This window comes from Eurosta solidaginis, unplaced genomic scaffold, assembly GCF_040869045.1.
Source record: "Eurosta solidaginis isolate ZX-2024a unplaced genomic scaffold, ASM4086904v1 ctg00001045.1, whole genome shotgun sequence".
In the NCBI taxonomy this organism is placed as follows: Eukaryota; Metazoa; Arthropoda; class Insecta; order Diptera; family Tephritidae; genus Eurosta; species Eurosta solidaginis.
This window is the reverse complement of record NW_027136887.1, coordinates 951,000-962,223: the sequence shown is the minus strand read 5'-3', so window position 1 is coordinate 962,223 and position 11,224 is coordinate 951,000.

Below are 11,224 nucleotides of genomic sequence, written 5' to 3'. Positions count from 1 at the left end.
AAGTTAAAGTTAAAGTTAAAGTTAAAGTTAAAGTTAAAGTTAAAGTTAAAGTTAAAGTGAATGTTAAAGTTAAAGTGAAAGTTAAAGTTAAAAATAAAGTTAAATTTAAAGCTAAAGTTGAAGTTAAAGTTAAAGTTTAAGTTTAAGTTTAAGCTAAAGTTAAAGTTAAAGTTAAAGTTAAAGTTCAAGTTAAAGTTAAAGTTAAAGTTAAAGTTAAAGTTAAAGTTAAAGTTAAAGTTAAAGTTAAAGTTAAAGTTAAAGTTAAAGTTAAAGTTAAAGTTAAAGTTAAAGTTAAAGTTAAAGTTAAAGTTAAAGTTAAAGTTAAAGTTAAAGTTAAAGTTAAAGTTAAAGTTAAAGTTAAAGTTAAAGTTAAAGTTAAAGTTAAAGTTAAATTTAAAGTTAAAGTTAAAGCTAAAGTTAAAGTTAAAGTTAAAGTTAAATTTAAAGTTAAAGTTAATTTTAAAGTTAAAGTTAAAGTTAGAATTAAGGTTAAAGTTAAAGTTAAAGTTAAAGTTAAAGTTAAAGTTAAAGTTATAGTTAAAGTTAAAGTTAAAGTTAAAGTTAAAGTTAAAATTAAAGTTAAAGTTAAACTTAAAGTGAATGTTAAAGTTAAAGAGAAAGTTAAAGTTAAAGTTAAGAATAAAGTTAAAGTGAAAGTGAAAGTTAAAGTGAAAGTTAAAGTTAAAGTTAAAATAAAAGTTAAATTTAAAGTGAATGTTAAAGTTAAAGCGAAAGTTAAAGTTAAATTTAAAAATAAAGTTAAAGTTAAAGTTAAAGTGAAAGTTAAAGTTTAAGTTAAAGTTAAAATTAAAGTTAAAGTTAAAGTTGAAGTTAAAGTTAAAGTTAAAGTTAAAGTTAAAGTTAAAGTTAAAGTTAAAATTAAAGTTAAAGTTAAAGTTGAAGTTAAGGTTAAAGTTAAAGTTAAAGTTAAAGTTAAAGTGAATGTTAAAGTTAAAGCGAAAGTTAAAGTTAAAGTTAAAGCTAAAGTTAAAGTTAAAGTTAAAGTTAAAGTTAAAGTTAAAGTTAAAGTTAAAGTTAAAGTTAAAGCTAAAGTTAAAGTTAAAGTTAAAGTTAAAGTTAAAGTTAAAGTTAAAGTTAAAGTTAAAGTTAAAGTTAAAGTGAAAGTTAAAGTTAAAGTTAAATTTAAAGTTAAAGTGAATGTTAAAGTTAAAGTTGAAGTTAAAGTTAAAGTTAAAGTTAAAGTTAAAGTTAAAGTTAAAGTTAAAGTTAAAGTTAAAGTTAAAGTTAAAGTTAAAGTTAAAGTTAAAGTTAAAGTTAAAGTTAAAGTTAAAGTTAAAGTTAAAGTTAAAGTTAAAGTTAAAGTTAAAGTTATAGTTAAAGTTAAAGATAAAGTTAAAGTTAAAGTTAACGCTAAAGTTAAAGTTAAAGCGAAAGTTAAAGTTAAAAATAAAGTTAAAGTTAAAGTTAAAGATAAAGTTAAAGTTAAAGTTAAAGTTAAAGTTAAAGTTAAAGTTAAAGTTAAAGTTAAAGTTAAAGTTAAAGTTAAAGTTAAAGTTAAAGCTAAAGTTAAAGTTAAAGTTAAAGTTAAAGTTAAAGTTAAAGTTAAAGTTAAAGTTAAAGTTAAAGTTAAAGTTAAAGTTAAAGTTAAAGTTAAAGTTAAAGTTAAAGTTAAAGTTAAAGTTAAAGTTAAAGTTAAAGTTAAAGTTAAAGTTACAGTTAAAGTTAAAGTTAAAGTTAAAGTGAATGTTAAAGTTAAAGCGAAAGTTAAAGTTAAAGTTAAAAATAAAGTTAAAGTTAAAGTTAAAGATAAAGTTAAAGTTAAAGTTAAAGTTAAAGTTAAAGTTAAAGTTAAAGTTAAAGTTAAAGTTAAAGCTAAAGTTAAAGTTAAAGTTAAAGTTAAAGTTAAAGTTAAAGTTAAAGTTAAAGTTAAAGTTAAAGTTAAAGTTAAAGTTAAAGTTAAAGTTAAAGTTAAAGTTAAAGTTAAAGTTAAAGTTAAAGTTAAAGTTAAAGTTAAAGTTAAAGTTAAAGTTAAAGTTAAAGTTAAAGTTAAAGTGAATGTTAAAGTTAAAGTTGAAGTTAAAGTTAAAGTTAAAGTTAAAGTTAAAGTTAAAGTTAAAGTTAAAGTTAAAGTTAAAGTTAAAGTTAAAATTAAAGTTAAAGTTAAAGTTAAAGTTAAAGTGAATGTTAAAGTTATAGTTAAAGTTAAAGTTAAAGTTAAAGATAAAGTTAAAGTTAAAGTTAAAGTTAAAGTTAAAGTTAAAGTTAAAGTTAAAGTTAAACTTAAAGTTAAAGGTAAAGTTAAAGTTAAAGTTAAAGTCAAAGTTAAAGTTAAAGTTAAAGTTAAAGTGAATGTTAAAGTTATAGTTAAACTTAAAGTTAAAGGTAAAGTTAAAGTTAAAGTTAAAATTAAAGTTAAAGTTAAATTTAAAGTTAAAGTTAAAGTTAAAATTAAGGTTAAAGATAAAGTTAAAGTTAAAATTAAAGTTAAAGTTAAAGTGAATGTTAAAGTTAAAGAGAAAGTTAAAGTTAAAGTTAAAAATAAAGTTAAAGTTAAAGTGAAAGTTAAAGTGAAAGTTAAAGTTAAAGTTAAAGTTAAAAATAAAGTTAAAGTTAAATTTAAAGTGAAAGTTAAAGTTAAAGTGAAAGTTAAAGTGAAAGTTAAAGTTAAAGTTAAAAATAAAGTTAAAGTTAAAGTGAAAGTTAAAGTTAAAGTTAAAGTTAAAGTTAAAGTGACTGTTAAAGTTAAAGCGAAAGTTAAAGTTAAAGTTAAAAATAAAGTTAAAGTTAAATTTAAAGTTAAAGTTAAAGTTAAGGTTAAAGTTAAAGTTAAAGTTAAAGTTAAAATTAAAGTTAAAGTGAATGTTAAAGTTAAAGAGAAAGTTAAAGTTAAAGTTAAAAATAAAGTTAAAGTTAAAGTGAAAGTTAAAGTGAAAGTTAAAGTTAAAGTTAAAGTTAAAGTTAAAGTGAATGTTAAAGTTAAAGCGAAAGTTAAAGTTAAAGTTAAAAATAAAGTTAAAGTTAAAGTTAAAGTTAAATTTAAAGTTAAAGTTAAATTTAAAGTTAAAGTTAGTTTTAAAGTTAAAGTTAAAGTTAAGGTTAAAGTTAAGGTTAAAGTTAAAGTTAAAATTAAAGTTAAACTTAAAGTTAAAGTGAATGTTAAAGTTAAAGAGAAAGTTAAAGTTAAAGTTAAAGTTAAGAATAAAGTTAAAGTTAAAGTGAAAGTTAAAGTGAAAGTTAAAGTTAAAGTTAAAGTTAAAATTAAAGTTAAATTTAAAGTGAATGTTAAAGTTAAAGCGAAAGTTAAAGTTAAAATGAAAGTTAAAGTTAAAGTTAAAGGTAAAGTTAAAATTAAAGTTAAAGTTGAAGTTAAAGTTAAAGTTAAAGTGAAAGTTAAAGTTAAAGTTAAAGTTAAAGTTAAAGTGAATGTTAAAGTTAAAGCGAAAGTTAAAGTTAAAGTTAAAAATAAAGTTAAAGTTAAAGTTAAAGTTAAATTTAAAGTTAAAGTTAGTTTTAAAGTTAAAGATAAGGTTAAAGTTAAGGTTAAAGTTAAAGTTAAAGTTAAAATTAAAGTTAAACTTAAAGTTAAAGTGAATGTTAAAGTTAAAGAGAAAGTTAAAGTTAAAGTTAAAGTTAAGAATAAAGTTAAAGTTAAAGTGAAAGTTAAAGTGAAAGTTAAAGTTAAAGTTAAAGTTAAAATTAAAGTTAAATTTAAAGTGAATGTTAAAGTTAAAGCGAAAGTTAAAGTTAAAGTGAAAGTTAAAGTTAAAGTTAAAGGTAAAGTTAAAATTAAAGTTAAAGTTGAAATTAAAGTTAAAGTTAAAGTGAAAGTTAAAGTTAAAGGTAAAGTTAAAATTAAAGTTAAAGTTGAAGTTAAAGTTAAAGTTAAAGTTAAAGCGAAAGTTAAAGTTAAAGTTAAAAATAAAGTTAAAGTTAAAGTTAAAGTTAAAGTTAAAGTTAAAGTTAAAGTTAAAGTTAAAGTTAAAGTTAAAGTTAAAGTTAAAGTTAAAGTTAAAGTTAAAGTTAAAGTTAAAGTTAAAGTTAAAGATAAAGTTAAAGTTAAAGTTAAAGTTAAAGTTAAAGTTAAAGTAAAGTTAAAGTTAAAGTTTCTCAAGCAGTATGTATAGATGGTGAAAAGTCTGACTTCCTTCATGTCTTAAGAGGCGTCCCTCAAGGCTTTATCCTGGGTCCTCTGTTATTTGTTCTGTACATCAATGACTTACCCGATGTCCTTAAGTATTGTAATGTTCATATCTACGCTGATGATGTGCAGTTATTTACGTGTTGTCCTCGTGATCAAACTAGCTTGTGCATAAGTAACTTAAACCACGATTTGAATCAAATATTTTCATGGGCTGCTATGAATGGCTTATGTATAAACCCGAATAAGTCCAAATGTATTGTTATTCATAGAAGGTCTTTTCCCACTAATGATTTAGAGAATGTAGTGTTCGACAATTCCGTTATAGAATACGTAGATACGGCGAAAAACTTAGGTGTAATTTTTAACAAAACATTGACATGGAAAGACCATATTTTTAGAACAGTTGGGAAAGTGTATGGAATGCTTCGTACACTATGGTTAACACAGTATTTCACGCCTTTGCACATAAGACTACTTCTGGCTAAAGCGTACTTAATACCTACGCTACTCCATGGTTGTGTGATTTACTCAAACTGTGACTATCTGTGCAAGAACAAACTAAATGTTGTTTACAACAACATTGCTAGATATGTTTATGGGTTGAAAAGATTTGACCACGTATCTCAACATGTTGAAAGGTTGCTAAAAATTTCTTTCGAAAATCTTTTAAAAGTCAAAACACTGTCCTTCCTCCATAAATTGATACACACGAAGGAACCCGACTATCTATATCGTAAGCTTATTTTTCTGCAATCATCAAGATCGGTGCTTCTTCTTAAGCACATCAGATACCGCTCGCTAACCTCTGAGCGCCAATTCTTTGTTACTGCAATACGTCTTTGGAACTCGCTACCTACTAGTCTTCGACTCTTAAGTAGTGCTCTGCACTTCAGAAAAGAGCTAACATCATTTTTTAACGACTCTTAAACTGGATCTCAAATTGTTGTTGTTAAAATGTTCATTTCTAAGTCCTTTTCCTTTCTCTGTGTCTTCTTTCTTTATTTGTTAAATACTATTCAATCTATAACCAGCCAAAGGTTGTCATCACTACTGCTGTCTTCTAATATTTATTAACTACTTTTCTTTTGTTTTAAGATTTACATTTACATACATAAATATTTCACTATTGTCCGTTATATTTAATTTAATTTGATTAATCTATTATTATAAATGTTAAATTTTTATAGCTCATGCTATTCATGACTAGAACTGTTAAATAATTTGTCAAAATTGTTGTGCTAGGAACAAATTTTCAAATAAATACATACATACAAAGTTAAAGTTAAAGTTGAAGTTAAGGTTAATGTTAAAGTTAAAGTTAAAATTAAAGTTAAAGTTAAAGTTAAAGTTAAAGTTAAAGTTAAAGTTAAAGTTAAAGTGAATGTTAAAGTTAAAGCGAAAGTTAAAGTTAAAAATAAAGTTAAAGTTAAAATTAAAGTTAAAGTTGAAGTTAAAGTTAAAGTTAAAGTTAAAGTTAAAGTTAAAGTTAAAGTTAAATTTAAATTTAAAGTTAAAGTTAAAGTTAAAGTTAAAGTTAAAGTTAAAGTTAAAATTAAAGTTAAAGTTAAAGTTGAAGTTAAAGTTAAAGTTAACGTTAAATTTAAAGTTAAAGTGAATGTTAAAGTTAAAGCGAAAGTTAAAGTTAAAGTTAAAAATAAAGTTAAAGTTAAAGTTAAAGATAAAGTTAAAGTTAAAGTTAAAGTTAAAGTTAAAGTCAAAAATAAAGTTAAAGTTAAAGTGAAAGTTAAAGTTACAGTTAAAGTTAAAGTTAAAGTTAAAGTTAAAGCTAAAGTTAAAGTTAAAGTTAAAGTTAAAGTTAAAGTTAAAGTGAAAGTGAAATTTAAAGTAAAAGTTAAAGTTAAAGTTAAAGTTAAGTTAAAGTTAAAGTCAAAAATAAAGTTAAAGTTAAAGTTACAGTTAAAGTTAAAGTTAAAGTTAAAGTGAATGTTAAAGTTAAAGCGAAAGTTAAAGTTAAAGTTAAAAATAAAGTTAAAGTTAAAGATAAAGTTAAAGTTAAAGTTAAAGCTAAAGTTAAAGTTAAAGTTAATGTTAAAGTTAAAGTTAAAGTTAAAGTGAAAGTTAAAGTTAAAGTTAAAGTTAAAGTTAAAGTTAAAGTGAATGTTAAAGTTAAAGTTTAAGTTGAAGTTGAAGTTAAAGTTAAAGTTAAAGTTAAAATTAAAGTTAAAGTTAAAGTTAAAATTAAAGTTAAAGTTAAAGTTAAAGTGAATGTTAAAGTTATAGTTAAAGTTAAAGTTAAAGTTAAAGTTAAAGTTAAAGTTAAAGATAAAGTTAAAGTTAAAGTTAAAGTTAAAGTTAAAGTTAAAGTTAAAGTAAAGTTAAAGTTAATGTTAAAATTAAAGTTAAAGTTGAAGTTAAAGTTAAAGTTGAAGTTAAATTTAAAGTTAAAGTTAAAGTTAAATTTAAAGTTAAAGTTAAAGTTAAAGTTAAAGTTAAAGTTAAAGCTAAAGTTAAAGTTAAAGTTAAATTTAAAGTGAATGTTAAAGTTAAAGCGAAAGTTAGAGTTAAAAATTAAGTTAAAGTTAAAGCTAAAGTTGAAGTTAAAGTTAAAGTTTAAGTTTAAGTTTAAGTTTAAGTCTAAGTTTAAGTTTAAGTTAAAGTTAAAGTTAAAGTTAAAGTTAAATTTAAAGTTTAAGTTTAAGTTTAAGTTTAAGTTAAAGTTAAAGTTAAAGTTAAGGTTAAAGTTAAAGTTAAAGTTAAAGTTAAAGTTAAAGTTAAAGTTAAAATTAAAGTTAAAGTTAAGGTTAAAGTTAAAGTTAAAGTTAAAGTTAAAGTTAAAGTTAAAGTTAAAGTTAAAGTTAAAGTTAAAATTAAAGTTAAAGTTAAAGTTAAAGTTAAAATTAAAGTTAAAGTTAAAAATAAAATTAAAGTTAAAGTGATAGTTAAAGTTAAAGTTAAACTTAAAGTTAAAGTTAAAGTTATAGTTAAAGTTAAAGTTAAAATTAAAGTTAAAGTTAAAGTTAAAGTTAAATTTAAAGTTAAAGTTAAAGTTAAAGTTAAAGTTAAAGTTATAGTTAAAGTTAAACTTAAAGTTAAAGGTAAAGTTAAAGTTAAAGTTAAAATTAAAGTTAAAGTTAAATTTAAAGTTAAAGTTAAAATTAAGGTTAAAGTTAAAGTTAAAGTTAAAATTAAAGTTAAAATTAAAGTGAATGTTAAAGTTAAAGAGAAAGTTAAAGTTAAAGTTAAAAATAAAGTTAAAGTTAAAGTTAAAGTGAAAGTTAAAGTGAAAGTTAAAGTTAAAGTTAAAGTTAAAGTTAAAGTTAAAGTTAAAGTTAAAGTTAAAGTTAAAGTTAAAGTGAATGTTAAAGTTAAAGTGAAAGTTAAAGTTAAAAATAAAGTTAAATTTAAAGCTAAAGTTGAAGTTAAAGTTAAAGTTTAAGTTTAAGTTAAAGTTAAAGTTAAAGTTAAAGTTAAAGTTAAAGTTAAAGTTAAAGTTTAAGTTTAAGTTAAAGTTAAAGTTAAAGTTAAAGTTAAAGTTAAAGTTAAAGTTAAAGTTAAAGTTAAAGTTAAAGTTAAAGTTAAAGTTAAAGTTAAAGTTAAAGTTAAAGTTAAAGTTAAAGTTAATGTTAAAGTTAAAGTTAAAGTTAAAGTTAAAGTTAAAGTTAAAGTTAAAGTTAAAGTTAAAGTTAAAGTTAAAGTTAAAGTTAAAGTTAAAGTTAAAGTTAAAGTTAAAGTTAAAGTTAAAGTTAAAGTTAAAGTTAAAGTTAAAGTTAAAGTTAAAGTTAAAGTTAAAGTTAAAGTTAAAGTTAAAGTTAAATTTAAAGTTAAAGTTAAAGTTAAAGTTAAAGCTAAAGTTAAAGTTAAAGTTAAAGTTAAATTTAAAGTTAAAGTTAATTTTAAAGTTAAAGTTAAAGTTAGAATTAAGGTTAAAGTTAAAGTTAAAGTTAAAGTTAAAGTAAAAGTTATAGTTAAAGTTAAAGTTAAACTTAAAGTTAAAATTAAAGTTAAAGTTAAACTTAAAGTGAATGTTAAAGTTAAAGAGAAAGTTAAAGTTAAAGTTAAGAATAAAGTTAAAGTGAAAGTGAAAGTTAAAGTGAAAGTTAAAGTTAAAGTTAAAATAAAAGTTAAATTTAAAGTGAATGTTAAAGTTAAAGCGAAAGTTAAAGTTAAATTTAAAAATAAAGTTAAAGTTAAAGTTAAAGTGAAAGTTAAAGTTAAAGTTAAAGTTAAAATTAAAGTTAAAGTTAAAGTTGAAGTTAAAGTTAAAGTTAAAGTTAAAGTTAAAGTTAAAGTTAAAGTTAAAGTTAAAATTAAAGTTAAAGTTAAAGTTGAAGTTAAGGTTAAAGTTAAAGTTAAAGTTAAAGTTAAAGTGAATGTTAAAGTTAAAGCGAAAGTTAAAGTTAAAGTTAAAGCTAAAGTTAAAGTTAAAGTTAAAGTTAAAGTTAAAGTTAAAGTTAAAGTTAAAGTTAAAGCTAAAGTTAAAGTTAAAGTTAAAGTTAAAGTTAAAGTTAAAGTGAAAGTTAAAGTTAAAGTTAAAGTTAAAGTTAAAGTTAAAGTGAATGTTAAAGTTAAAGTTGAAGTTAAAGTTAAAGTTAAAGTTAAAGTTAAAGTTAAAGTTAAAGTTAAAGTTAAAGTTAAAGTTAAAGTTAAAGTTAAAGTTAAAGTTAAAGTTAAAGTTAAAGTTAAAGTTAAAGTTAAAGTTAAAGTTAAAGTTATAGTTAAAGTTAAAGATAAAGATAAAGTTAAAGTTAAAGTTAAAGTTAAAGCTAAAGTTAAAGTTAAAGCGAAAGTTAAAGATAAAGTTAAAAATAAAGTTAAAGTTAAAGATAAAGTTAAAGTTAAAGTTAAAGTTAAAGTTAAAGTTAAAGTTAAAGTTAAAGTTAAAGTTAAAGTTAAAGTTAAAGTTAAAGTTAAAGCTAAAGTTAAAGTTAAAGTTAAAGTTAAAGTTAAAGTTAAAGTTAAAGTTAAAGTTAAAGTTAAAGTTAAAGTTAAAGTTAAAGTTAAAGTTAAAGTTAAAGTTAAAGTTAAAGTTAAAGTTACAGTTAAAGTTAAAGTTAAAGTTAAAGTGAATGTTAAAGTTAAAGCGAAAGTTAAAGTTAAAGTTAAAAATAAAGTTAAAGTTAAAGTTAAAGATAAAGTTAAAGTTAAAGTTAAAGTTAAAGTTAAAGTTAAAGTTAAAGTTAAAGTGAAAGTTAAAGTTAAAGCTAAAGTTAAAGTTAAAGTTAAAGTTAAAGTTAAAGTTAAAGTTAAAGTTAAAGTTAAAGTTAAAGTTAAAGTTAAAGTTAAAGTTAAAGTTAAAGTTAAAGTTAAAGTTAAAGTTAAAGTTAAAGTTAAAGTTAAAGTTAAAGTTAAAGTTAAAGTTAAAGTTAAAGTTAAAGTTAAAGTTAAAGTTAAAGTTAAAGTTAAAGTTAAAGTTAAAGTTAAAGTTAAAGTTAAAGTTAAAGTTAAAGTTAAAGTTAAAGTTAAAGTTAAAGTTAAAGTTAAAGTTAAAGTTAAAGTTAAAGTTAAAGTTAAAGTGAAAGTTAAAGTTGAAGTTAAAGTTAAAGTGAATGTTAAAGTTAAAGTTGAAGTTAAAGTTAAAGTTAAAGTTAAAGTTAAAGTTAAAGTTAAAGTTAAAGTTAAAGTTAAAGTTAAAGTTAAAGTTAAAGTTAAAGTTAAAGTTAAAATTAAAGTTAAAGTTAAAGTTAAAGTTAAAGTGAATGTTAAAGTTATAGTTAAAGTTAAAGTTAAAGTTAAAGATAAAGTTAAAGTTAAAGTTAAAGTTAAAGTTAAAGTTAAAGTTAAACTTAAAGTTAAAGGTAAAGTTAAAGTTAAAGTTAAAGTCAAAGTTAAAGTTAAAGTTAAAGTTAAAGTGAATGTTAAAGTTATAGTTAAACTTAAAGTTAAAGGTAAAGTTAAAGTTAAAGTTAAAATTAAAGTTAAAGTTAAATTTAAAGTTAAAGTTAAAGTTAAAATTAAGGTTAAAGATAAAGTTAAAGTTAAAATTAAAGTTAAAGTTAAAGTGAATGTTAAAGTTAAAGAGAAAGTTAAAGTTAAAGTTAAAAATAAAGTTAAAGTGAAAGTTAAAGTGAAAGTTAAAGTTAAAGTTAAAGTTAAAAATAAAGTTAAAGTTAAATTTAAAGTGAAAGTTAAAGTTAAAGTGAAAGTTAAAGTGAAAGTTAAAGTTAAAGTTAAAGTTAAAGTTAAAGTTAAAAATAAAGTTAAAGTTAAAGTGAAAGTTAAAGTTAAAGTTAAAGTTAAAGTGACTGTTAAAGTTAAAGCGAAAGTTAAAGTTAAAGTTAAAAATAAAGTTAAAGTTAAAGTTAATTTCAAAGTTAAAGTTAAAGTTAAAGTTAAGGTTAAAGTTAAAGTTAAAGTTAAAGTTAAAGTTAAAGTTAAAGTGAAAGTTAAAGTGAAAGTTAAAGTTAAAGTTAAAGTTAAAATTAAAGTTAAATTTAAAGTGAATGTTAAAGTTAAAGCGAAAGTTAAAGTTAAAGTTAAAAATAAAGTTAAAGTTAAAGTGAAAGTTAAAGTTAAAGTTAAAGTTAAAGTTAAAATTAAAGTTAAAGTTAAAGTTGAAGTTAAAGTTAAAGTTAAAAATAAAGTTAAAGTTAAAGTTAAAGTTAATTTCAAAGTTAAAGTTAAAGTTAAAGTTAAGGTTAAAGTTAAAGTTAAAGTTAAAGTTAAAGTTAAAGTTAAAGTTAAAGTTAAATTGAAAGTGAAAGTTAAAGTGAAAGTTAAAGTTAAAATTAAAGTTAAATTTAAAGTGAATGTTAAAGTTAAAGCGAAAGTTAAAGTTAAAGTTAAAAATAAAGTTAAAGTTAAAGTTAAAGTGAAAGTTAAAGTTAAAAATAAAGTTAAAGTTAAAGTGAAAGTTAAAGTTAAAGTTAAAGTTAAAGTTAAAGTTAAAGTTAAAGTTAAAGTTAAAGTTAAAGTTAAAATTAAAGTTAAAGTTAAAGTTGAAGTTAAGGTTAAAGTTAAAGTAAAAGTTAAAGTTAAAGTTAAAGTGAATGTTAAAGTTAAAGTTAAAGTTAAAAATAAAGTTAAAGTTAAAGTTAAAGATAAAGTTAAAGTTAAAGTTAAAGTTAAAGTTAAAGTTAAAGTTAAAGTTAAAGTTAAAGTTAAAGTTAAAGTTAAAGTTAAAGTTAAAGTTAAAGTTAAAGTTAAAGTTAAAGTTAAAGTTAA